This window comes from Saccopteryx bilineata, chromosome 3 (genome assembly GCF_036850765.1).
Source record: "Saccopteryx bilineata isolate mSacBil1 chromosome 3, mSacBil1_pri_phased_curated, whole genome shotgun sequence".
In the NCBI taxonomy this organism is placed as follows: Eukaryota; Metazoa; Chordata; class Mammalia; order Chiroptera; family Emballonuridae; genus Saccopteryx; species Saccopteryx bilineata.
In genome coordinates this window covers 63642467-63669892 of record NC_089492.1, presented here as the reverse complement: position 1 = coordinate 63669892, position 27426 = coordinate 63642467, and the positions used below count along the sequence as shown (strand labels likewise).

Genomic DNA, 27426 nt, shown 5'->3' with positions numbered 1-27426 from the left:
TTAGTTATCATCCACATTAATTGTTTGTAGATTTTTGAATGTGGTGACAGGTAAGTAGATGACCAATGTATACAGCTTATTTGGTGAAACTTCATCTTCCTTATATTTTCTGGACAACTGCACCTAGATACCTATACGGGACATTCCTAATTCCTTTGGCCCAGAAGCTTTGCTGAGCTTGGTGTCAATGTGCACACATCTGGATTTCCCATCCCCTTCATGGCAAATTTCTGGATCTCTCTGAGTACTCAAGGAGCACCCTTCTTGAAACCCACCCCATGGATGCTCTTGTAAACATTGATGGTGTACTCTGGTACCTTGTTGATGGCAGAATGGCCCTTCTCGCCACCCTTCTCTGTGGGAGCCCTTTTGCAGGGCTCAAGTTGGAAAAACTACCTCAGTGTCCTCTGGTTTGTAATCACATGGGATTTTTAGGCCCTGTTTCTATCTGCAGATGAAGCCCTTAGCCTATAAAATTTTTGTGGGTTTAAGATTTGCTGCTCTCTTTTTGATTGATGTAATTGGTCTCTATTCATGTTTCTGCAGTTTGATCACATTGTTTGGCGCTGCGCTCTTCACTGTGCTGTGCTTGTACTGTAGGCTTACCATGGAAGTGTTGTCAGGGAAACGCTGATTAATCCTCTCATGGTCAGGCGCTTCTCCTAGCCAGATAGTCCTGTGGCAAGTGTTAAATTCTCAATTCTAGACTCTCTGTGTCCTGTAATTGCAGGACTGATTCTGTCTTGCTAATTAACTTTTAGTGTGGCTTGTAGATGATGCTCATGAAACAAGTGAAACGTGACAGGCTTACACTCCATAAAGAAGCCCAAGTAAAAGCGACTATTCTCTAGATGGTTAACTCTATTTGGGACTTACTGCCAGATTGATGTAGGGTCCTAAAACACTTGCTAGGAAGAACTCTGTTCTCCTATGTTTTGTCTGACAGTATGTGAGTAATTATTTTTATTTTTATTTATTTATTTATTTTTATTTTTATTTTTTTTGAATTTTTCCGAAGCTGGAAACGGGGAGAGACAGTCAGACAGACTCCCGCATGCGCCTGACCGGGATCCACCCGGCACGCCCACCAGGGGTGACGCTCTGCCCACCAGGGGGCGATGCTCTGCCCCTCTGGGGCGTCGCTCTGTTGCTACCAGAGCCACTCCAGCGCCTGAGGCAGAGGCCAAGGAGCCATCCCAGCTCCCAGGCCATCTTTGCTCCAATGGAGCCTTGCTGTGGGAGGGGAAGAGAGAGACAGAGAGGAAGGAGAGGGGGAGGGGTGGAGAAGCAGATGGGCGCTTCTCCTGTGTGCCCTGGCCGGGAATCAAACCCGGGACCCCTTGCACGCCAGGCCGACGCTCTACCACTGAGCCAACCGGCCAGGGCCAGAGTAATTTTTACCATCCATCAAGGATCAAATATTTTATCAGAAATATTTCCTGCCCTGGCCGGGTGGCTCAGTTGATTAGAGTGTCATTCCGATACGCCAAGCTTGTGGGTTTGGTCTCCAGTCAGGTACATACAAGAATCAACCAATGAATGTATAAATAAGTGCAAAAACAAATCAGTTGTTTCCCTCTCTCTTTCTTCCTTCCTCTCTCTCTAAAATCAATAAATAAAAAACTCAAAAGTATATTCTTTTCAGCATAAATTTTGGAGGCAACATCTACTCAATGTGAAACATCTTATATATGAAAAACTCAGAGTTGAGAGGAATAGCAGCAATTCAGTTCTGCTTTGTCACCCGATTGCTCTGATGGCCATCAAGTCAGCCCTTTCCAGGAAGCCCTTTCCAGGAAGCCCTTGGTTTTCAGACAACTCTGGGTATCAGAAAGCTTCCTTGTGGTCACCCGGGCATCTGCGTTGCTGCTGGCACTCGTTGGGTTCTCTCGGCACAGGCTCAGCAGGCTGCTCCGTCTAGTGTCCTGTCTACTCCCACCCCGCTGTCCCCTCTCCAGCTGAATTTGTAGACATGTTAGACAAGGAAGTGCTTATCGGGTGATACCTTTTCACTGGTTTTTTTTTCTTCAATTAAAATTTCTATTTCTGGAAGCTTCTTATTAAAGCCCTAAAATGGTCAATCACTCATAGTAACACAAATTTAGGAATATAATCTTTGACTAAAAGTTTTTATTTTCAATTGCATTTGATTATGCTTGTGAAACATGAAAAAGCTTTTTTTTTTTTTTTTTTTTTGTGACAGAGACAGTGAGAGAAACAGAGAGAGGGACAGACAGGGACAGACAGACAGGAAGGGAAAGAGGCGAGAAGCATCAGTTTTTTGTTTCAACTCCTTAGTTGTTCACTCACATGTGCCTTGACCAGGGGGCTACAGCATAGTGAGTGACCCTTTGCTCAAGCCAGTGACCTTGGGCTTCAAGCCAGTGACCTTTGGGCTCAATCCAGCAACCATGTGATCATGTCTATGTCCCCACGCTCAAGCCAAAAACCCCATGCGCAAGCTGGTGAGCCTGTGCTCAAGCCAGATGAGCCTGTGCTCAAGCTGGCGACCTTGGGGTTTCGAACCTGGGTGTGTCCCACTTTGATGCTCTATATACTGTGCCACCACCTGGTTAGGCTGAAAAAGAGCTCTTAAAGAAAGGGAGTGTGGGCCCTGGCTGGTTGGCTCAGTGGTAGAGCATAGGCCTGGCGTGCACGAATCCATCCCAGGTTCGATTCCCAGCCAGGGCACATAGGAGAAGCTCCCATCTGCTTCTCCACCCCTCCCCCTCTCCTTCCTCTCTGTCTCTCTCTTCCCCTCCTGCAGCCAAGGCTCCATTGGAGCAGAGTTGGCCCAGGTGCTGAGGATGGCTCTGTGGCCTCTGCCTCAGGCACTAGAATGGCTCTGGTCACAACAGAGCAATGCCCCGGATGGGCAGAGCATCACCCCCTGGTGGGCATGCCTAGTGGATTCTGGTCGGGCACATGCGGGAGTCTGTCTGACTGCATCCCCGTTTCCAACTTCAGAAAAATAATAAAAAAAAAATAAATAAATAAAAGAGAAAGGGAGTGTGAGGCCCTGGCCAGTTGGCTCAGTAGTACAGCATTGGTGCGGTGAGTGGATGTCCCAGGTTTGATTCCCAGTTGGGGCACAAAGAAGAAGCAACCATCTACTTTTCCACTCGTCACTCTTCCCCTACTTACTCTCTTTTTTATCCTCCCACAGCCATAGCTCAATAGGTTCGAGCACATCTGCCCTAGGCTCTGAGGATGGCTCAGGGGAACCTCTGCCCCAGGCACTTAAAATAGCTCAGTTGTGAGCATGGGTCCCAGATGGGCAGAGCATCAGCCCCAGACAAGGGTTGCCAGGTGGATTCTAGTCAGGGCGCATGTGGGAGTGTGTCTCTCTATCTCCCCTCCTTGTACTTGGAAAAGAAGAAAAAAATAAAAGGGGAGTATGAGTTTGTTGAAGCTAAGGAAATTCTTACTTTTGAAATAAATTATTGTAAGAGTTGTATTATTAGAATATAAAAAAGTCCAGAGAAGTTTACTGTTAGAACAATGGTTTGCTTTAAGCCATTAAAGCTGAGGTAAGCACGTGTGAGTGTTACTAGGTGACCAGTTAGTTATGAGACAGTGCAAGTATAGTAACAGTTTTTTAGACTTCAGTATAATATTTTGGGGTTAATACCAGCATTCGCCATGTAGAAAACCATACTTATGTCCTGAAGGTAAAATTATACTTTTAAGGTTATTACTAAGTAATATATACACTTAGTTAAAAATATCAACTGATGTAAAATGGTTTTAATAAATAAGTCAAAAATCTTCCATTCTATCCTTAGTACCTATCCAGAGGTAGTCACTTCTTGACTGTTCTAGTTTTAATTCTGAAGGTGGCTAACCCCAGACCAAATAATGTTCTTACTTCTCTGTTTCTTGCTGTCTCAAATTTTGACTATATTAGTCAATTTTTTAAAAAATTTATTCATTTTAGAAAGGAGAGAGAGAGGGAGAGGAGAGAGAGACAGAGAGAGAGAAAGGGGGAGGAGCAGGAAGCATCAACTCCCATATGTGTCTTGACCAGGCAAGCCCAGGGTTTCGAACCGGCGACCTCAGCATTTCCAGGTCGATGCTTTATCCACTGCGCCACCACAGGTCAGGCTGTCAATTTTTAATATAAAAGATGACTCCCACCTTTTTCTTCTGCCTCTTCCACTGAGTTTTCTAATTATGTTATTATTTTGTTTCTTCTGGAGGTGCTTACTTTTACAACTTTAACTAATGTACTTAAACATCTATTTTTATTCCATTAGCCTAAGACAGTATCTATTAATACTCTATGGAATCAGCCTTCTCTTGCTCCCAGTGATTCTTGTCTCCTCGTATTTATGAATAGGGATGACCTGTGTCTCTCACATTGAATAGGGATGACCTGTGTAACCAATAGAGCATTGCAGAAATGATGGTGTACGACTTCCAAGGTTAGGTCATAAAAGACATTGTGGCATCTGCCTTGCATCTCTCTTAGATCATTTGTTCTGGGGGAAGTCAGATCTCCTGTCATAAGGACACTCCAGCAGCCCTAAGTGGAAGTCTATGTGGCCAACGACAGACTTCCTGCCAATAGCTAGCACCAAATTTTCCAGCCATGTGAACGAGCCATTTAAGAAAGCAGAGTAGGCCCTGGCCGGTTGGCTAGGTGGTAGAGCATTGGCCTGGCGTGCAGAAGTCCCGGGTTTGATTCCCGGCTAGGGCACACAGGAGAAGCGCCCATCTGCTTCTCCACCCCTCCCCCTCTCCTTCCTCTCTGTCTCTCCCTTCCCCTCCTGCAGCCGAGGCTCCATTGGAGCAAAGATGGCCTGGGCTCTGGGGATGGCTCTGTGGCCTCTGCCTCAGGCGCTAGAGTGGCTCTGGTCGCAACATAGCGACGCCCCGGATGGGCAGAGCATCGCCCCCTGGTGGGCAGAATGTTGCCCCCTGGTGGGCGTGCCGGGTGGATCCCGGTTGGGCACACGCGGGAGTCTGACTGTCTCTCCCCGTTTCCAGCTTCAGAAAAATGGAAAAAAAAAAAAGAGAGAGAGAAAGCAGAGTATTCAGCCCCAGTCAAGCCTTCAGATGACTGCAGCTTTTTTTTTTTTTTTTTTTTTTTACAGAGACAGAGAGAGTCAGAGAGTGGGATAGATAGGGACAGACAGACAGGAATGGAGAGAGATGAGAAGCATCAATCATTAGTTTTTCGTTGTGACACCTTAGTTGTTCATTGATTGCTTTCTCATATGTGCCTTGACTGTGGGCCTTCAGCAGACCGAGTAACCCCTTGCTCAAGCCAGCTTGGGTCCAAGCTGGTGAGCTTTGCTCAAACCAGATGAGCCCGTGCTCAAGCTGGCGACCTCGAGGTCTCAAACCTGGGTCCTCAGCATCCCAGTCTGACGCTCTATCCACTGCACCACCACCCGGTCAGGCTCTCCTTAATCTTTTAAAAAAGTTAAAGTGACATAGAGGAAAGGACTCTTGGCAATAAATAACGAGCATCAGTAATTTATAGGTCAATTTCCATACTCTATCTTCCCTGTGAACCAATTGTCAACACAATGTGACTTTTCTGAACCAGTTTGTTTTACTATGTTCAGAGAGTAGCCTTTTGACATGACCACTTGAAGACAAAGAATGCAATGAGTAGATTTTACCTGCTGAATTAACTGGAAGCATAACCTCTGACATTAATAACTTTTGTTTGCCTTTCTAACCTATTCAGCACTTGGCTCTAATCAGAGTATTACAGGGTGGTAGCAGTCTTTCTTGAAAATCTTAAAAATTATCTCTGCTTCGATGGCTTTTGTCTCTGGAAGCAGGAACGCATTCATCATTTGGACCTGAGAAATGGATCAGTCCATCCTCACGGCCAGAGCTCACCTGCAGAAGCTGCAGCCAGGAAAAACCTCTAGCAGGAGTCCGTAGGTGAGGGGCAGCTGCTGATGCCCATGGCTGTTGGCTTTGGGTTTATCAAACAGGCATGCCTGATGAGATTGCCAAGGTTATTTCCGGCTTTGACATTTTGTCACGTGACAGACACTATGTATGTTTGATGTTAATCAAGAGTCAGTGCAGACTGTATGGGTCCTTAAAAAAAAAAAATCTCTTCACCTGATAGTCACACCTTATTAGTAATGGACTAGGTTCTCTAGGGGTCAGAAGAGACATAAAATCTGTGTGTCCCCTGCATTCCTGTCCACACCTCAGTGCGTTCTCTCTTCTGTCTCTTCCTCTACTAGACTGTGGCTGCTTGGGAACAGCTTGCTCCTTGCCGGTGCCAAGCACGGCACCTACATGCAGTAGTGCTTACGAAGAATCTGAACTACTGAGCTGCATAATTCTACCTGACCTTCAATTCTGCGCTAAATTATAACCTTAATATAATTGTCCTTACTTTTCCTCCCATGTTTGGAAAAACCTGTTACTCAGTGTATTCTTATGCTCTTTTATCTTAATAATAAAAAAAATAGATTTATGTTGAAAAGAAATTACCAGTTTGTTTCTTTTTTTTCTGGTTGAGATGCTAATTTTCTTTAAAACTCTCTTTGGGGGAGGAGAAGAAAAAATTCAGGATGCCCATTAGCAATCTGAATTTTAAATAAACAATAAATACATTTATAAATTTTATTGATTTTAGAGAGAGAGGAGGAAAGACAGAAAGGAAGAGAGAGAGAGAGAGAGAGTGAGAGAGGCAGAAGTGTTGATCTGTTTCTGTATGTGCCTTGACTGGGGATCAAACCAGCAACCCTTGCATATCAGGATGATGCTCTAACCAACCAAGATATCTGGCCAAGGCAATAAATACATTATATATATATATATATATATATATATATATATATATATATACCAATTGTTTTCCCTGAAATTTTAATATAACTGGATATCCTCAATTTTCCCCCCAACTCTAGCAACCAGGTGCTCCTCCTGGTCAGTCTAATATTTTATCTCAAAGCCCTCAAATATAGGTTCTACAGAACCTAATGGAGAGGTAGTATGTTCGAGGCCATGATCTGTCTCAGAAGATATGATCTGTGAGGTCAGTGCCCCTCTCTTCACATAGAACCAACTAAATTAAAACCAGAGCCCAAAATACACCCAACTGAGAGCATATTAGTAGCCTGCTTTCCCACCTTCCTCTAAAACTGACTCACTGTATGCAGTGCCGAGCTGCTGAGAGACGTTCATCTGGCTGGGAATGTGAAAGTACATTCTAGATCTTGTTCATGGGGTTCTGGAGAACAAATATGAGGGGTCTCATAGTCTCTTAAAACATCCTTTGAAGTCCTTCTCAAATGGGAAATGTTATACTTTCTCACATTTACTGGGGACTGAAAGGAGGGGGGAGTAGGAAGCAGATTGTGCAGTTTGTTCTCTAGTTCTTCAATACATACTTAGGACTAACAAGAATTTCTACTTTCCTCCCTGTATTCCTTTCACGTTTATTGTGACCCTAAAGCTTGGATACGTATGGAATTCCTGTAAGTCCAGAAATGGTATGGGAAGTGAGCATGAATTAGTCACTGTACTTGACAGTGGGTTTGGCAGCCATATATTCAACACATCCCCGCATTTTACAGTAGCATTCGCCCACCAGGATTGCAGTCAGCCTCTGAGCAGGGATGAGGATACTTAGGATTCTGACACCAATTCTGACATGTTTTCCAACACCACCAAGTGATTCTCTGACACCAGCTGGGTGTCCTATGATTCAACTCAGTTCTGATACCATCTGGAGAGAGCATCAGATCCTACAGGTTAAGAGCTAGCTCAGTCCCACAAGACTGTGTCCACTTCAGATGCCCATGCAAGTCCAGGTTGTCACCTGTGCTTCTGACTATCTAGCTATTGATGAGAGGTTTTAAAGACCTCTTCCTTGAGTTTGATTAATTTGATAGAGCTGCTCACAGAACTTAGAGAAATGTTTTACACATTAACTTACCTGTTTATTATAAAAGGAGATGTAGCCAGGTCTAGGAAGATGGAAGAGATGCACAGGGCAATGTATGGGGAAAGGGAGCAGAGGCCCCATGCCCTCTCCAGGACCTCCACTCATGTACCAACCTGGAATCTCTCTGAACCCTGTCCTTTGGGGTTTTCAGGAAGCTTCAGTACATAGGCATGATTGATACAATCATTGGCTACTGGAAACTGATTCAACTGCCAGCCCCTTTCACTGAACGCTCCAACCCTCCACTCATATGAGTGGCTCCATTGGCAACTACCCACCCCCAGCCTTTGGTATTTTCCAGAAGTTACATCATCAACATAACAGGAGATATCTTTATGCTCTCATCACTTGGGAAACTCCAAGGATTTTAGGAGCTCTATGCCAGAAACAGGTTGAAGAACAAATATATATTTCCTTTTATAAATCACAATATCACCTAAAGCCTGCCAGGCTTACACACCTCTGCTGTGAGGAAACAGGGACACTGGAAGGTGGGCTTCCCCCTCGCTCCTCTAAGGGAGGGTTCAGTCTCTTCCAGGCCTGCTCCAGCCACCTATGACCTAACCTTGCCCAGAATGCTGGGGTTTGCCACTGAAGGCTGAAGGTGCCCAGGGCCGTCGACCCCATCTACGACACTGTGGACGAGCCTAGGGTATTTCTTCCAAGAAGCAGGTAAACTGATCTCATTTGCACAAGGGCCACTTAACTATGTGTTGCCTGAACAGTCAGGTTCTTTATTCTTCCCTCAAAGATCTCTGTTGTGGGTGTTGATAGTCCTATTTTCTGCTGCTTTGCTTAATATATAGTGTTTCCTTTATTCCTCCTACCTCAATGCCCCACTCATATTTCAGGCTTGGACCTACTCTTAATTTAGAGCTCTCTTTCCTCCTTTTGCCAACTTGTATTATGAATTTACCTTTGCCACCCAGCTTAGTGTATCCCAAGGTTCTCTTTACCAGGCCACAGTCACAGAGCTCCAGGGAAAAGCAACCTGGTCTCAACTCTCCAGGCAGAGGAGAACAGAAGCTCCATATCCACGCATGCTGCAAATGGCTTTTTCCAGTCTACCTGAATCATTACCAGCTAGAAGCAGCGGTCATTGGGACTTGGACATGAGCTGCAAAGTATAGAATGGTGACAACAATTCCAGTGCCATACGGACTTTTCCTGTGGGGAACTTTCCTGGACTCCTGCTCCCTGTGACAGCTCCTAACAGACTGAACTGTGGTTGGGTTGCATTTTTCAGGGATTTGGCATGGTGAGGGGCCCACCTTGGACTTGGGGAACATGTTAAGGACACTACTCATTTATGGATTCTTGCTGTATTGGCCAAGAGTTTGCTTAAAGGCTTTTAATCACTGTAAAAAAAAATAGAGGACTAGATGAAGAAGATGGGGCACATATACACCATGGTATATTATTCAGCTAGGAGAAATGGTGACATTGGATCACTTATAGCAGAATGGTGGAGTCTTGGTAGCATTGTGCGGAGTGAAATAAGCGAATCAGAAAAAAACAGGAACTGCAGGATTCCATACATTAGTGGGACATAAAAGCGAGACTGAGAGGCATGAACAGGAGTGTGGTGGCTATGGGGGGTGGGGGGAGGGAAGGAGGGAGAGGGGGAGGGGAGGGGGAGGGGTACAGAGAGAACTGGATGGAGGGTGGCAGAGGACGATCTCTCTTTGGGTGATGGGTATGCAACATAACTAAATAACAAGATAACCTGGAAATGTTTTCTTTGAATGTATGTACCCTGATTTATTGATGTCACCCTATTAAAATAAAAATTTATTTATATATATAAAAAAAAATCACAATATCACAATACTCGTTCCCCTTTCCCTGCCCTCACTCTTCCCTGTTCCCAATCTTTGTGTGTGTGGTAAATCTGACATTATCACACTCCTCATTCACCTAGTAGAAACCAGGCTGGCCTTGATACTTTTAGTGGGTGTTCCAATCCCGACTGCACCTATTGTGAAGTCGTGTCATCAGGAGAGTTCACACGTCCTGCCCGGGGGTTCATGCTTTGGAGGTGACTGGTGCTCACAGATGTGGGGGAAGGGTGCTCAGACAGAGAGCTCAGGCTATGGAGGGGTGGTGAGGCCCATCTTTTACCTTACCGCCACTTGGCGAAGACCACAAATCACTTCTTGCTATGTATTTTGGGATTATTTTCAAGTGGCATACAGCTTTGGAGGTACAGGGCCTGGAATTAGGTTGAAACGCCATGTACATTTATCTTTTAGGTAGGGGACTTTAATTTTCTCGTCTAAATTTTATTATTTGGTGGCAGAGATAATGCCAACCGTATGCATGAAAAGTTAGTTTCTTTTTTAGTGATGATTGCTTTAACATAGGATTTTAATAACATCTTTTGTAGTAATTATTGCCTAAGCAGTGGCAAAAGCATTTCGTTTATCAAGGTAACAACATTTAAAAGTTAGAAGACCTTGAACTTATAAATAAACTTAGTAACAGGCTTAATATGTTAGAAGCATAATGTTGTATACATTAAGTTATATTTTGTTCTGTCAAATGAATGGCTTTAAGGAAAGTCTTTTCGTATTTGGCATAAAGTCCTTCTCCTGAGCTTTGCCTGCTCCTGAGCTTTGACTGCATTACTTAAATAATCCACGAGATGGCAGCAGAGAAATGTTCATTTAAATTTATCATCCACACAGAGGTTGTTAGAAGTCCACTTTAACAAAAAATAGGCTACTCTTTGTAATTTGGTCCTTTCCAAGCTTAGAGTCGTCAGTGAGAGTTTTCAAATGATTTCTGAGGTCTTTTATGAGAGCTGTAATGAGGATTTTATTTTCTTTATGCATTTAAAGCCGTTTTCCTTGTTTACCACATTTTGCAATGAGTCAGATCTAAATGTGATGCAGTGTACACACCAGTCTATGTGTTTCTGTCACAGTTAGCATTCTCATGAGTAATCTCAGAAAATCTGGGAACAATAAACTTTAGAGTCTTACTGAGTGCGTCCTGTGCGGTGATTTACCATCGCTTAGCAACAAGCAAGAAAGAATTCTCAGGTCTTGGGACCTGAGCTTGCTTCTATCTGAGGGAGTGACGGTGTGTGGGGTCAGAAGAGAGGGAGTGTGCAGGGGGAAAGGATATTTCCATAGAGACTGCAGTTTTCACTAAAATTGATCTCACCTTTACATGACTGTCTTTGTGTTCACTTATTTGTTCATGTGGGTTATTGGAGTTAGCAATAGATAGTTGCAGGTGCTTCTGAGCAAAAAGAAAAATTGTTTTTCTGTGAACCACCCCTGGTTTTCTAATTTTAGGGTTTCATATTTCTTATGAAGTAATAAAATTCCTACTATGTCTGTTGTATAGATATAATTAATGACAAATTAATTATCGTTACTCTGTGCCATTTATTACTTTGGATTTCATTATGCCTGAAGCTTGGAGAACTTAATTACACACACAGTGCATGCGCACACACATATGAACATGGTTTTTGTTTATAGAAATAATAGATGCTTGTCACAAACTTTTAAATCTTGTAAAATTATATTAAATAGAAAATGAAGTTCTCCATAGTCCCCTGAGGCAGTTTGTTAATATCTTTCTAAATGTGTCTCTATGTAAAGATATTTACATTTTTAATAAAATGAGATCGTACTTGTGTTACTTTTACTATACCGTAGACATCTTTCTATGTCTAATTTTTACAAGTTGTGTATTATTTCATTGCATGTTTGTGTCACAATTTCTAACTAACTCTTTTGATGGACGCTGTTTTCCATGTTACGTCTTGTTGCTGTAACAATAATGCCACACCAAACAATTTTGTATGTTTATCCCTGTGAACTTAAAATCTAAACTTTTGACCAAAATTTTTCAAAATTTGCACATCTACCATTGAAATTAGTAATAAAATTCTATAATTCCATCGTAGCCAGAGTGGAAGGAGCTTGTACATTAAACCTAAGAACATGTTGATTGATAAACTCTCTTCTCTTTTTAAAGTATTCGGGTGAAGCCTACACTTGAAGTGGCAGCAAAGGGCAGAAGACATGCTTTCTCAAGTTTTACATTGTGTTGCGGAGCAGTGATATTTATAAAAGTCCTCTCCTTTCCTTGCAATGTCTTTACACCTGTGCTACTCTGGCAGGGAAGGCTCACAGCGCACTGGGCCGAACAGGTTCAGGTGCTGGCTTTTATCTAGACAGCCAGGCGGCACTGAGACGTGCTCTCCCCAGGAAGCCTTTCTGTGGTTCTTCCAGGGTGGGGAGATCAAGGAGCTGGAGGTTGAAAGTCTGGAAACTCAGAGGCAAGTTTTCCTGAAGGAGGGACTCAGGACCCTGGAATGCACTCCCTCCCGCGGTCCAGCAGAGCCGGGTCTATTTGCCTTCAGGGCACAGCGAAGACCCATCTGTTTACTGGAGCATGGACCGGAGTGGACGCCGTATGGCGGCTCCCCTCACCCTCGAGCAAGGGGAGCCGAGCGGGATTGGGCGGCAGCGGTGTCTGATCATCTTTGCCACTTCACATGGGGGGCGGGGGGGCTGATGCTGGCAGAGGATTGTTTTACAATAGGGCTCGTCAGCCAAAGGATGCAGACTCCTATTTGTTCCACATGACAGATGATAAGCATGTTATACAAATGGTAGAAATTAAAATATAAGACAACAAACAGTTACATTTCTAATTCAGAACTCTTTTCCAAGCCCGTGATTATTTTATTATTTATTAGAACTTTTATCTTATTGGTTATATAAGCCGAGGATAGGGTACTCCCTTTTTTCCCCTTTCTGGCATTGTATGAACTGAAAAAAATGATCTGACACTTTACAAAATCCCTAGATTTGCAAGTAAGACCTTTAGAGACAAGTTCTTCTGAATACTGTCTGTGTCTTCTCATTATTCGTACACACTAACTTTTCTTCTTGTTCCGCTTTTGAATTGTGTCTGATGTCCTAGTCTGGACTCCTAGCTGTGTGCCTGGTGTCTCAGAGGCATTTTTAAGGTTCTGAATGCACTGACTGCATTATTATTTGTGACTTTACAAGCAAAATAGCATGGCTCTGTTGCTTATGAATAAAACATATCAAAAGGTAGAACTATTGAACTGCAAAAGCTCTGTTTTATATGTTCTGTATCTCTATGAAGTTTTAATAGTAACAAGAGCAAAAGCCGTTCCACAAGTCTGCATTGTGCCAGGCACTATTCTTGTTACTGTTATGTGAAAAAAAAATAGACACAAAATCTTGCCCTCGGGGTGCTGGATTTTCATTCGATAGAGACAAATAATAATCAAATAAATCAATCTTAGCCTATTAGATGGTGGTCAATGCCAGGGTGAAAAACAAAACCAGGAAAGGGAATGACTTGCATCTTTAAGTGGGGCACTCAGGGTAGGCCTTGCCACTAGGATGAGTAAGATGATGTCTGAAGGAGTTGATAGATGGGGAGAGGGTGACCCAAGTAGGAAGGATTGCAAATGCCAGGACCTCAAGAGAGCAGACTGCCTTGTGAGCGTGTGGCTGGAGGGCAGGGAGTAAGGGGGAGAAAGGGATGCGGGCCAGAGAGGGCAGAGGCGGGACTTCATGGGCCCTTGTAGGCCATGCAGGACTTGGCCTTTCATGGAGTGACTTGGGAGCCACTTAGGATTTTAAGGAGAGAAGGAAAGTGAGATGATTAGATTTTTAAAAGGATTGTGGAGCTGCTATGTTGAGAACAGATGGGGTGTGGCAGGCAGGGTGACCTGCAGTGGTGATTGCTATGATCTTAGAGGGGATGGTGGCCCACCTGAGGCAGAAGCAGTGGACGTGGAGATCCTGCATATCTATTGAGGGTATATATGCTGACAGAATTTCCAGATAGTATGGGATCTACCTAATTAATAAGACTCCATGGGAGGAGAAAATTTTGGAAATGATTTAAGTGAATGGAGAAAAGGAAAAAGAGAGGCTTAAAGTGCAGAGTGGGGTAAGGTCTTTAGGGAGGGGGAGACTTAGGAACATGGAAGGAAGCTAAGGAATTCTGGTAATTTGTAGCATCTTGATGAAGTGCACAGTGAAGACTTCTATTTTTCAATTACAGTTGACATACAGTATTATATTAGTTTCAGGTGTACACCCCAGTGATTAGACACTATATAACTTACTAAGTGATCATCCTGATAAATCTCATACCCATCTGACACCATACATAGTTATTAAGATATTATTGGCTATGCTGTACTTTACATCCCCATGACTGTTCTGTAACAACCAACTTGTACTTCTTAATCCCTCCACCGTTTCCACCCATACTCCCAACCACCTCCCATCTGGCAACCGTCAAAATGTTCTCTGTATCCATGAGTCTGTTTCTGCTCTGCTTGTTTATTTTGTTTTTAGATTCAATTGTTGATAGAGTATTAATTGCCATTTTATTATTCATATATTTTTTTCTTCTTTTTCCTAAAGAAGACCCTTTAACATTTCATATAATACTGGTTTGATGGTGATGAACTCTTTTAGCTTTTTCTTGTCTGCGAAGCTCTTTATATGTCCTTTGATTCTAAATGATAGCTTTGCCAGGTAATCTTGGTTGTAGAATCCTTGCTTTTCATTACTTTGAATGAACCAATCTGAATTCTGTTGAGTAGTTAGCTGTCTTATGGGAGCTCCCTTGTATATAACTAACTGATTTTCTCTTGCTGCTTTTAAGATTTTCTTTGCCTCTAACCTTTTGCATTTTAATTATAATGTGTCTTGGTGTGGGCGTCTTACGGTTGATCTTGTTTGAGACTCTGCACTTCTTGGTTTTGTTTGTCTATCTTCTGTACCAGATAAGGAAAGTTTTCTGTCATTATTATTATTATTATTATTATTATTATTATTTGTGTGTGACAGAGACAGAGAGAGATAGAGAGAGAGAGAGAGGAACAGATAGGGACAGACAAACAGGAAGGGATAGAGATAAGAAGCATCAATTCTTCATTGCGGCTCCTTAGTCTCCTTAGTTGTTCATTGATAGCTTTCTCATATGTGCCTTGACCGGGGGACGGGGGAGTGGGGGCTGCAACAGAGCAAGTGAACCCTTGATCAAGCCAGCGACCTTGGGCTTATGCCAGTGACTTTGGGCTTCAAGCCAGCGAACTTTGGGCTTAAGCCAGTGACCATGGGGTCGTGTCTATGATTTCACACTCAAGCCAGCAACCCCTTGCTCAAGCTGGTGAGCCCACGCTTAAGCTGGATGAGCCTGCGCTCAAGCTAGTGACCTCAGGGTTTCGAACCTGGGTCCTCTATGTCCCAGTCCGATGCTCTATCCACTGTGCCAACACCTGGTCAGGCTGTCATTTATTTTTTTACACTGGTTTTCAATTTCTTGCTCTCTCTCTTTCTTCTCCTTCTGGAACCCCCATGATGTGAATGTTGGTACATTTGAAGTTGTCCCAGAAGCTCTTTTTCACTATCCTCATTTTTTTTGTATTCTTTTTTCTTTTTTCTTCCTCATATTCCAAATTGCTGATTTGATTCTCAGCTTCATCTGCTCGATTGATTTCATATAAATTATTCCTCATTTTAGTTAGTGTATCCTTCATTTCTGGCAGGTTCTTTTTTATGGTTTCATTTTTTTTAAATGCTGTTGACTTGTAAGTTCATTGAGCATCCTTATAACCAGTGTTTTGAACTCTGCATCTAATAGATTGCTTCTCTCCATTTTGTTTAGTTTATTTTTCTGGAGTTTTGTTTTGTTCTTTCATTTGGAACATATTTCTTTGGCTCCTCATTTTGGTAGACTAGGTAAAGTCACAGGCAAAGAGCAAGTGACCTTCTCTTATTTTAATTAGAAAAAGTAAAGGATCACTGCTGTGTTCTTAGATGATAAAAAGCTTCCACAAGAGGAGGAACAGGAGGAAGTCAGTTCAGACAGGACTCTAAGATGTCAGTAGTACCCTGCAATTGGCAAGAATGCTAGAGTTACCCTCTCTTCCAAGGATCCTGGTATGATTAGAGATTATGTTTCTTAGCACTCCTGGGAATAAGTTTTGGGCAGAACAGAAGGGAGAGGTACAAGCATAAATTAAAATGAGGGAAGGAATGTCCATGAAGTTTATATTTATTTTTAAAAATTATTATAAATAACCAGTTGGTGAATAAAGCTCATCAAGTTTTGCTGTAACAGGGCATACAATGGACATAACTGGTCTATGGAAAGAGGGTTTTTCTTCACAGAGAAATGTTGCCTTTGGTAACCGCTTGCCTAAAATTCATTTATTCATTCAACAAAACTTAAGTCTTGCTATGTGTCCATCATTGAATTAGATTCTGAGAATACAAAACTGAGCAAGTTATGAACCTTATCCATAAAGTACAGGCAGTTTAATTAGGGGGAGAGCCATTCAAACAAGTATTGCAATACAGAGTGGTACATTCAATAATCAAAGTAAGAAAATCATTTGGGCTTTGTCAGATATTTAAATGCCTGCTTTACCACATCCTTCCTGTGTCAGCTTGGGAAATTTATCTATGATTCTCAACCTCCTTATCTAGAAAACTGATACAATAATTTCTTCCCTTCATGTCAGATACAGGGCATCACGTTGTGCTGAGGCTTGTGGCAACAAAACAGCATGAACAGTAAAAAGTTTGAAAAAAAATCAGATAAGGGCTTTTCTCAAATAATGTTTTTTTACAGTAGGAAAGTCAAGTAAGGTAGAGCTAAGAGACCTTTGACTTTTTATTATTTTATTTTATTTTTTAGGGGGAGAGAAAGAGAGAAATAGACAGGGACAGACAGAAAGGTAGAGAGATGAAAAGCATCAACTCATAGTTACACCACCTTAGTTGTTCACTGATTGCTTCTCATATGTGTGCCTTGACCAGGGGGCTCCAGCTGAGCCAATGACCCCTTGCTCAAGCCACTGACCCCTCGCTCAAGCTGGTGAGCCCTCACTCAAGCTGGCAACCTTGGGGATTTGAACCTGGGTCCTCAGCATCCCAAGCCGATGCTCTACTCACTGTGACACCACGTAGTCAGGTGAGAACTTTGACCTTTTAAATTTGTATAATATTCTTATTTAAAACACTGATATCTGTTCTTTCCATCCCATCCATTTCAAATGCCACCTGATCCAGGAGACTTCTGTGTTGCCAGCAGTCTGAGCTCTCTTACCTCTTTGACTTTCCTTAGTACTCTTTTGCCTTTTATTTATTTTTTGTGTGTGACAGAGACAGAGAGACGGACAGATAGGAACTGACAGACAGGAAGGGAGAGAGATGAGAAGCATCAGTTTCTCATTGTGGTTTTTTAGTTGTTCATTGATTGCTTTCTCATATGTGTGTTGACAAGTGACCCCACACTCAAGCCAGCGATCCTGTGCTCAAGCTGGTGAGCCCGCGCTCAAGCCAGTGACCTCGAGGTTTTGAACCTGGATCCTCTGCATCCCAGTTCTACACTCTATCCACTGCACCACCACCTGGTCAGGCTACTCTTTCTGCTTTGTTAACTTTCTCTATCATCATCTGTATTTTTAGCCCAGAATGAAAAGTTGCTTGGAGTCAAGACTTACACCTTATTCATATTTGAGAACTTAGCTCCATGTCTTACATATCTTGCACGTAGTAGATGATATCTACTTTTTTTTTTTTTTGAGAGAGAAACAGACAGGAAGGGAGAGAGAGAGAGATGAGAAGCATCAATTCTTTGTTGCAGCCCCTTAGTTGGGCTCGAGCCAGTGACCATGGGGTCATGTCTATGATCCCATGCTCAAGCCGGCAACCCGTGCTCAAACCGGTGACCTTGGTGTTTTGAATCTGGGTAGTCAGCATCCCAGGCCGAAGCTCTATTCACTATGCCACTGCCTGGTCAGGTTGTATTTATGAAATTGAATTTGGTTAGGCAAGCCATTTCTTGTCTTATAGCCATAGAATAAGAGCTCATCTGAGGTTGAAAAGGGTTCTGGATCATTGAATGAAAACAGCCCTTCCAGGAGATCATAATTGTTCAAAGCTGGTTATTGTATCCTTTTGAGAAGCAGGTTTTGCTTTGTTACTGCACTCATGTTACCACGACAACCTTAACTTTTGGCACTTTCTGAATATAGTGTCCTACTTAATTTCCTTCATTTGGCTCACATAGTAAAGGGGAATTTGCAGAAGTGATTAAATTAAGGATTTTGAGATGGCGAGATTATTCTGGGTTGTCTGGGTGGTCTGATGTAATCTCAAGTGTTTTTGTAAGAGGGAGGAAGGCAAGAGGGTCAGTCAGTAGTAGGAGAGATGATGATGGGGAAAGATGTTGGAATGACATAAAGAAGGGGCCATGAGCCAAGGAATTCAGGAGTTTCCAGAGGCTAAAAATATCCAGAATATAAAAATTTCCCTGAAGCCTCCAGAAGGAATGCTGGTCTACCTATACCTTAATTCTAGACTCCTGACATCCGAAACGGAAAGAGAATAAATTTCTGTTGCTTTAAGCACCTTAGTTTGGGGCAATTTGCTACAATAACAATAGAAAACTAATAGAAGTGGGTAGCCTATTTTAATAAATAAGTTTCAAAGACCACTTAGTGAAGTTGTTAAGCACAAATCCAATCAGAGGTATTTATGGCTAGATTGTCACAATACTACTTCTAGGAGTACACAGTGATGAAGTGGGAAGGAAGCATAGAGATTCCCTTGTTGATTATGTGGTTGCTGTCAGAATTCCAATAATACATACAATGAGTTAGAGTTGTCTATAACTATTCCACTAAGTTTAAAAATGTCATTCATTCAAAAGACTTACATTGAGTGTCAAGTGAATGCTAAGCAGTATGCCAGATACTGAGCTTATCATCCACCAGGTCAGATCTCATGGGTCTCAACAGAGATTACCCGTGGTTAGAGGGACTTATATCTTCTAGTTATCTATGAATGAGGAAGTGTGTAGGGCCTCCTGGGGGACTGAATGTAACTTGATTTACTATGAGGTGGGAATTTATCTGTCAAATCATGTGTCTTCAGCATCCACGTGAACTTTCTACACTAATTGTTCTCAACATTGTCTTGGTATCAGACTCTTTGGTGGAGTATTTTGAAAATACAGATGCTAGTGCCTTACTCTTGGAGATTTTGACTTAATTTAAGTCAAAATTTGACTTAATTTTGACTTAAATTAATTTATCTGGGATAGGGCCTGGGAATCTATGTTTTAAAAATTCTTGAGTCTGTGGTATCCCAAAATGTCACACATTCTCATATGTTGGTAAAGACTACTCAGTCCTAAACTGACAACATGGCTTGCTAGTGACCTTACTGAGAGCAGCATTTACAAACGTGTAATCTTAATACACGCCCCCTAGGGTAACACACCAACATCAGGTTCATGAATTTTGGAAAACAATCTATAGTACATTTTTAGATGTTGATGATGGCCATTTACACATTAAAAGCTCAGAGGTATTCTAGATTAAAAGAATCTGTTTAATCCTGCTTAACCCATGTTCTCCAAAGTTATTTGACCATTGAACTGCCTCATCACGTAACTCTAATTAAATATTCTGTGCAATGAGGGCTCTCCAGGGTACACTGAGAAAACACTGAACTAGAAAAATGGAGATAGTGATAGTATTTGCCTTATTTAGAAGGTACCAGACGATGAGTGGGGATCTCTGCAATTATCATAAACACACATAAGATGCATTGGTTCACAGGAATAGCAAAGGTTATGGTATTTTCTAACCCAGAAGAGTTCATTAAAAGTGTATCTTTTAAGAGTGACAGAATCATAAAACTTCTATCCAGATGGTCATTTCTGTATTGATCCTGGGTGGGAGGATGGGTGTTCATTCACTGAGTGCTCTCTGCTTCTTACATATTCTACAGGCTTTATCTTATTTTCATGTCAGAGCCACTCCACATATTATCACTACCACTTTAAAGATGAAAAAGCTGACACAAAGAAGAACTGAAGTCAAACACTTACCAATTGTCACATGTGTTGTTCAAACAGTACTGCGTGTCTTATTTGCAGTGTTTCATTTAGTCTTCCCACATAACTTACAAGGTAGGCATTGTAATGTGAGTAAAGTTGTCCACAGCCCCACAGCTCATATGTGACAAATCTAAGGCTGTCTCCATAGACCATGTCCTCCTCACTGCAATGTGTTAGCTTTTCAACCCCTAGAGCACCCCACTTTCATCTTTTCAGGGTATAGCTTAGATGTAAATGTTGACATAGTATAAAATCAATGAGATAGAATATACAATTGAGGAAAAAAGTTTAAGTCCTAAAGGAGTGAATGCCACCAGCGAGGAGAAGAACTAAGAATTTTGATAGAGATATTAGAAGCTGAATTATTACTCAGGAACCTTTGTTCTCTTTAGAAAAGTAATACTACACTTACAAAATAAATAAGTCAGGAGATCAAAATAGCTGTATTTTAATTAAAAAGCTTTCTCTTTTTGTTTTAAAAATATTGGTAGATAACCCAGTGCATTTTATGAAGGTTTCTTTTTCTGAGCCATAGGTTCTCTCTCTCTCTCTTTTTGTATTTTTCTGAAGTGAGAAGTGGGGAGGCAGAGAGACAGACTCCCACATGTGCCCGACCAGGATCCACCCAGCAACCCATTAGGGGGCAATTCTCTGCCCATCTGGGGCATTGCTCTGTTGCAACTGGAGCCATTCTAGCACCTGAGGTGGAGGTCATGGAGCCATCCTCAGTGCCTGGGCCAACTTTGCTCCAATGGAGCCTTGGCTGCAGGAGTGGAAGAGAGAGATAGAGAGAAAGGAGAGAGGCACGGGTGGAGAAGCAGATGGGTGCTTCTTTTGTGTGCCCTGACTGGGAATCAAACCTAGGACTTCCATATGCTGGGCCGATGCTCTACCACTGAGCCAACTGGCCAGGGCCTTGAGCCATTAATTCTCAAATGTAGTTGTTAGACTCAATATATAAACAACTTGTGAAACAATACAAATTTGAACCGAGTGCTTCGGGTCCACATGGACTTGGAACTGAAAGCACAACGTCAGGCAACTTGGCTGTATGGGGACTTCTGAGAACAGCAGCCTTTATTCATTCAGAGCAGTGGAGCAGCCAGCAACTGAAGCAGTCAACAAGAAGGCTAGGTTGCAAAGCTGAAAAGGTCATCTGTACACAGTCCCACAAATCCTAGAATATTCTTCTGAGGAATCAATGAATTTGGCATATAAAGTTTTTGTTCAGCATGCACAGGCAAAGTAATCATAAAAGTCAGTAGCATTGTGTCCAATTAGGAAGAGTAGTATTGAGTGGGGACGTCTGGAGTTTGATATAAGCATTTTCTTTCTGCTTCTAAAATTATTTGTATGTGTTCTGGTCCAATGACCTACCAACCTCCCAGAATAATTTTTTTGCTATAATTTTACTGAAAAATCTAATTTTACTGAAAAATCATTTATAGAAACTGAGCATAACATTTTAAGGTATGCTCCTAAATGTTTCCCTTCACCTCTAATTCAGGCTCACAATTTAGAATGTTTGTTTTTTCTCAACATTATTGCCAAAGAGAGCAGAGGTAACAGGGTTGGTAGTTTTTGGTCTTGTAGTACCAGGACTGAAGCTATGAGATGATTTCTCAGTGACAGAGTAAAAATGGGTGACCTTCCAGCATCAGGCACTCAGGCAATGGTTGGAGACAGAATTCTCACTCTGCAGTGGGCTTTGTGGGGTGAACAAGGCAACTTTTCTTCTCTCTGTCTGTCAGCTTTTCTATTTATAAAATAAGGTCGCACTACTATGCTAGTTCACAGAGCAGTTGTGAGAGAAATGAATAAAAATAACCATTGCTGGATCTTTGTATGAAATGCCTGCATCCTAAGTTTTTAAGAGACATTTAGTATTGTTAGAAACAAAGACACACTAAGATACTAGCAGGTACTTTTCAATAAAAGTTGATAGTGAAGTGAAAAACTTTGCATTTCAGTAAATGGTCTTGGAATAACTGAACATCCACATACAAAAATCAATAAATCAATAAATCTAGGCACAGGCATTATACTTTTCACAAAAATTAACTCAAAATGGGTCATGGGCCTAAACATAACATGCAAAGCTACTACAAAACTCCGAGAAGATAACATAGGAGAAACATCTAAATGACCTTGGGTTTGGTGATGATGTTTTAAATACAGCACCGAAGACATGATCCATCATAAAATTGATAAGGTAGACTTTATTAAAACTAAAAACTTCTGTTTTGCAAAAGAAACTGTCAAGAGAATATAAAGACAAGCCATGGACTGGGAAAAATATTTGCAAGCCACATCTGATAAAGGACTGTTATCAAAATATGCAGAGAACACTTAAAAATCAACAATAAGACAACAACCCAATTAAAAAATGTGCCAAAGATCTTAACAGACACTTTACCAAAGAAAATATTCAAATAGAAAATGAGCATATGAAAAGATGCTCCAAATCACATGTCATCAGGGAAATGCAAATTAACACAACAGTGAGATTCTACTGCACACATATTTGAATGGTCAAAATCTAGAACAGTAACAATACTAAATGCAAGCAAGGATGTGGAGCAACAGGAACTCTCATTGTAGGGCTGCAAAAGGTACAGCCACTTTGGAAGATAGTCTGGCCATTTCTTAAAAAACTAAACATACTTATCATATGATCCAACAATTGTGTTTCCTGGTATTTACCCAAAGTAGTTGAAAACTTATGTCCACACAGAAATCAGAATATGAATGTTTATAGTAGCTGTATTCGTGATTGTCAAAACTTGGAAGGAACCAAGATATCCTTCAGTAGGTGAATAGTTAAATAAACTGTGGTACATTCAAGCAATGGAATATTATTCAGTGTTAAAAATAAATGAGTTATTAAACCATGAAAAGACATTGAGGAAACAAATGCATATTACTAGTGAAAGGAGACAATCTGAAAAGGCTACATACAGTATGTTTATAACATATGACATTCTAGAAAAGGTAAAACTATAAACACAGGAAAAAGATCAGTTTGTAGCAGTTGAGGGAAGGAGGAATGAGTAAGCAGAATAGAGAGGATTTTTAGGGCAGTGAAACTACTCTGTATATATTTATCCAAACCCATAAAATGTACAACACCAATAGTGAATCATACTGAAAAATGTGGATTTTAAGTGAAAATGATGTGTCAATGTAAATTTATCAGTTGTAACAAATGTACCTCTCTGGCAAAGGATTCTGACAGTGGAGGAGTCTATGCATGTTTGGGGAAAGGGAGTGTGTGGAAATCTCTGTACCTTCTGTTCAATTTTGCCATGAAACTAAAAGTGCTTTAAAGAATAAAGTCTATTAAAAAAAAAGCCTATTCAGCTTTTGTGAATGATAGCTTCACATTATTCTTTAAAATAAGGACTTCAAGATTCACATGTATAAAGTTGTACATAACCAGATACAACTTGTAGACAATGACAAAGCTTCTTCTATCCATACATCTGTCACTTACTCTATCAATCTGTAGTTGGTAGAAATAATTCAAAATCACTCAATGAAAATGAAAATAAAAAACTACTGATATAGAGGTTAATGTGAAAATGAAGAAACACAAAAATTAGATTATCCCATCATCTCAGGTTTTTAACCCACATGTATTAGACCAGTGGTCCCCAACCTTTTTTGGGCCACGGACCAGTTTAATGTCAGAAAATATTTTAATGGACAGGCCTTTAGGGTGGGACGGATAAATGTATCACATGACTGAGACAAACATCAAGAGTGAGTCTTAGGCAAATGTAACAGAGGCAATCTGGTCATTTTTTAAAAATAAAACATCATTCAGACTTAATATAAATAAAACGGAAATAATGTAAGTTATTTATTCTTTCTCTGCGGACCGGTACCAAATGGCCCACGGACCAGTACTGGTCCATGGCCCGGGGGTTGGGGACCACTGTATTAGACCATTTGCTGAGCTAGGAAACTACTAGGCTCTAGAAGTAAGTCAGAAGGTGTAAGGTATTTTTCCCCACCGAGAAGGAAGGAAGGGGCTGGAACCACAAAGTGTGGAATAGTAAAAGCTTTATTGAGTACAGAGTGCATCCCGCCTGACGAGGTTCCCTGGCCCCAAGGAAAGATGGAGGCCGGGGAAGTCGCAAGTGGTGACCTGTGTGGGAGATATTTAAAGGGTCCCTAGGGTGGTTGAGCTAATATGACATGGTGAAATCTCACTGGCTGGCAGATGGTCGCTTTTTTCCAAAGGGTTCCTGGGAAGTTTCTTTTGGCACGCTTGGTTGTGGGCGGTCCTAGCTAAAGTTCGCGGGTCTGGGTTTCCCACGTGACCATCCTCCACTATCCATGACCTTACAGAAAGGTCTTATCATATTTGTCTCATCATTAGTAACTATCTATCATAATCATATATATTATATATTGCCAATATACTTATACTTAATCAGCTGTTATAAATGTAAATATAAATTACTGTTACTGGTTCCCAAATGTTGCTACCAGTGTTCCAGAAGGACTGGGCTTCAGAAGTTATAAAGACTATGTCTACTGCTATGTGCTTTTCCCACATCTTCTGTGTTGGTTAAATTGTCTTATCCCAGACTCAGTAAAGTGACTATATAGTATCGAGATATGTAGGTCTGAATTACGTTACTGCTTGCCACTTGCTCTTACTGTGTGAATGACCTTTTCTTCAGTAGGCCTCCATTCCACCTCTTTATGTTCTTTCTTCACTGTTTCTAACGCATAATTTTCTGTTTACTGTTTTGATTTGAAAAATGTATTTGTTATCTATCGCTGTGTAACAATTTACCACAAATTTAGAGTCTTAAAACAGCACCCATTTTTTAGCTCACAGTTCTGTAGTTCAGAAGTCTGGGGCATCATGGCAAGGTTCTCTCTTTAGGATAAACTCAAGGCCAATATCAAAGTGGCAGCTGGACCGAGTTCTTGTCCAGAGGCTCTGGGAGAAAAGTCAACTTCTAAGTTCAGGCTTGTTATTGGCAGACTTGGGTTACAGTCATTTAACTTACACTTGTTTAAGTGGGGGGACATATTCTGAGTGATGTGAGTTCATTATTGTGTGAACATCATAGCGCGCTCATACACAAACCTAGATGGTACAGCCTACTACCACCCAGGCTATGTGGCCTAGCTTGTTGCTTCTGGGCTACCAACCTGTACGGCATGTTACTGTACTAAATGCCACAGGCAATTATATTTGTGTATATAAATATAGAAAAGGTTCAGTAAAAATATGGTATAAAAGATGAAGTGTATGTGTGTGAGCATGCTAATAGCAGGGGAGGGCTGTGGAGGGAGGTGCAGTGGGCGGAAGGGCAAATGTCAGGAGGAGGGGAGGAGGGGAGGGAGGAAGTACAGAAGGAAGAAAGGAGGGAAGGAGGAAAGGGGAGAGGGAAAGAAGGGAAGGGGAAGAGAAAGGATGAGGAAAGCCTGACCTGTGGCAGCGTAGCAGATAGAGCCTTGACCTGGAATGCTGAGGTCTTGATGGGAACACTGGCCGGAGGCACAGAGGAGAAGCAGCTACTAGGAGCTTCCCACTATCCCCCTCCTCTCTCTAAAATCAATAAACTAAAAAAAAAAAAAAAAAAGGAGCCTAACCTGTGGTGACACAGTGGCTAGGGTGCTGACCTGGAATGCTGAGGTCACTGGTCCCAAACGCAGGCCTTGCCTGGTCAAGGCACACAGGAGAAGAAAGCAATGAACAACGAAAGAGAAACAACTGAGTTGATTCTTCTCCAACCACACCCTTTCTCTCTCCTCTCTCGGTAAAATCAATAAAATAAAATCTTAAAAAAAGAGAGAGAAAGGAAGAGGAGAAGGAAGAGTGAAGGAGGTGGGAAAGAGCAGAAGGGAGAAGGAGGGAAGAGAAACAAATGGAGGGAAGTGAGTGCGCATGAGTGTGAGTGTGTGTGAGTGTGAGCTTGTGCGTGCGTGAGCGTGTGCGTGCAGGGCGTGGCAGGGCTCTTCCTCTCCTGCCCACTCCTCTGCCACACTCACCAAGGAATGCCCAGCCAGCTCCCAGTGGACAGCGGTGCACAGTAGCTGAGCCCCCTCTTCTGCTGTTGAAACCGCCCAGAGCTTGCCGTGAATTTGACATCATCCGCAGGTCCAACCTTTTCTTTCAGCATCGCTAACAAACTTTTTGCTTTTAGTTCATTATAATCGATGAGACCTCCGGGGGACATGACTTCGTCCACCAAAACATTGTTATATGGTGTGTGACTGTATCTGCACTTGCAGGACTCAGATTTCTGTCTTACTGGCTGTCAGTAGGGCCCCGCTCTCAGCAACTAGATGCCACTTGCATTCCTTGCTGTGCGGCCTCTGTCTCCAGGACAGCAGTGGTGAGTTGAATCTGCTCATGCTCCAAATCTCCGATTTCCTCTTTTGCTACCAGAGATAACTGCAAGGTTTGAACTGTGTCAGGCCTCTAGGTAATATACATCATGATAATCTTTCTTAAAGTCACCTGTGCCACACATAACATAATCTAATCAGGGAAGAAAAAGCCAGCAGATTCACATTAGAGAAGATTATGCAGGACATTAAGGGGTGTGGGGAGGAGGTGGGACATCTTGGTGACTATCTTAGAGTTCTGCCTTCACTGCACCCCACCCTAAAACTGTCATGAGTCAAATCTGTGAGCTTTAAAAGCCTTCTCCAGAATACCACGGACAACCCAGATTTCTTTTTTGTGCAGTCTGCTTCTCTCACATGTCATTGTTCTATTGTAAACCTTCCCCCAAGGCAGCATCTCATGGTGTAATTCCCAAATGTTCCCAAATGCTTGCTGAGCTCCATCACACCAGTCCTCAGTAGCTCCAGCTGCTCAAAGCCCAATCCTTGGGGATCCTTGGCCTGTAAACAATCTATGTTGTCAGACACTGGGGGGCACCCTGCTGATTTTCTCCTAGACAGATGATGAATATTAAGATGTTACAATTATTAAGGACAAAACAAAACAACAGCAAAACTGAAGACAGACAATTCCCAAACCTACAGTGCCTATAGTCACTTGACTGAATTACTTAACATCTTAAGAACTGACAGTCCTGAAATTTCTACCAAGAGACCAGAAATTAAGTTTCTGCCGTCTGCCATCTGGGCCTTGAATAAGAAAGAAATTGTGTCTAATCCTAAATTCCAGTTTTGTTCAGAGACAAAACATTTAAAAAATAAAAAATATGTCCTTTGCGGGCAGAACCTAAAGAATGGCCTGGTGTCCTGTTCGGACTTACCACACCTGCTATGCTCAGCACCTGGTGGCCTACTGATCAGTACTGGATATAACTGGAGGTCAGAAATTCTTTAGTTTTTAACATGGGTATTCTTGATTAAGGTTTTTAATACAGTGTGTCTATAAAGTCATGGTGCACTTTTGACTGGTCACAGGAAAGCAACAAAAGACGATAGAAATGTGAAATCTGCACCAAATAAAAGGAAAACTCTCCCAGTTTTATACCTATTCAGTGCAGTTCGATGTGGGCTCACACACAGATTTCTTAGGGCTCTTTAGGTAGCTATCCCGCATAGCCTCTATAGACTCG

The 27426-nt window shown here is 41.9% G+C and overlaps 1 pseudogene; it reads right to left on the bottom strand.

Moving 5' to 3' along the window:
* On the bottom strand, positions 1-26064 carry LOC136329788 (uncharacterized; annotated as a pseudogene).
* Between the last annotated feature and the right edge of the window lie 1362 nt (positions 26065-27426).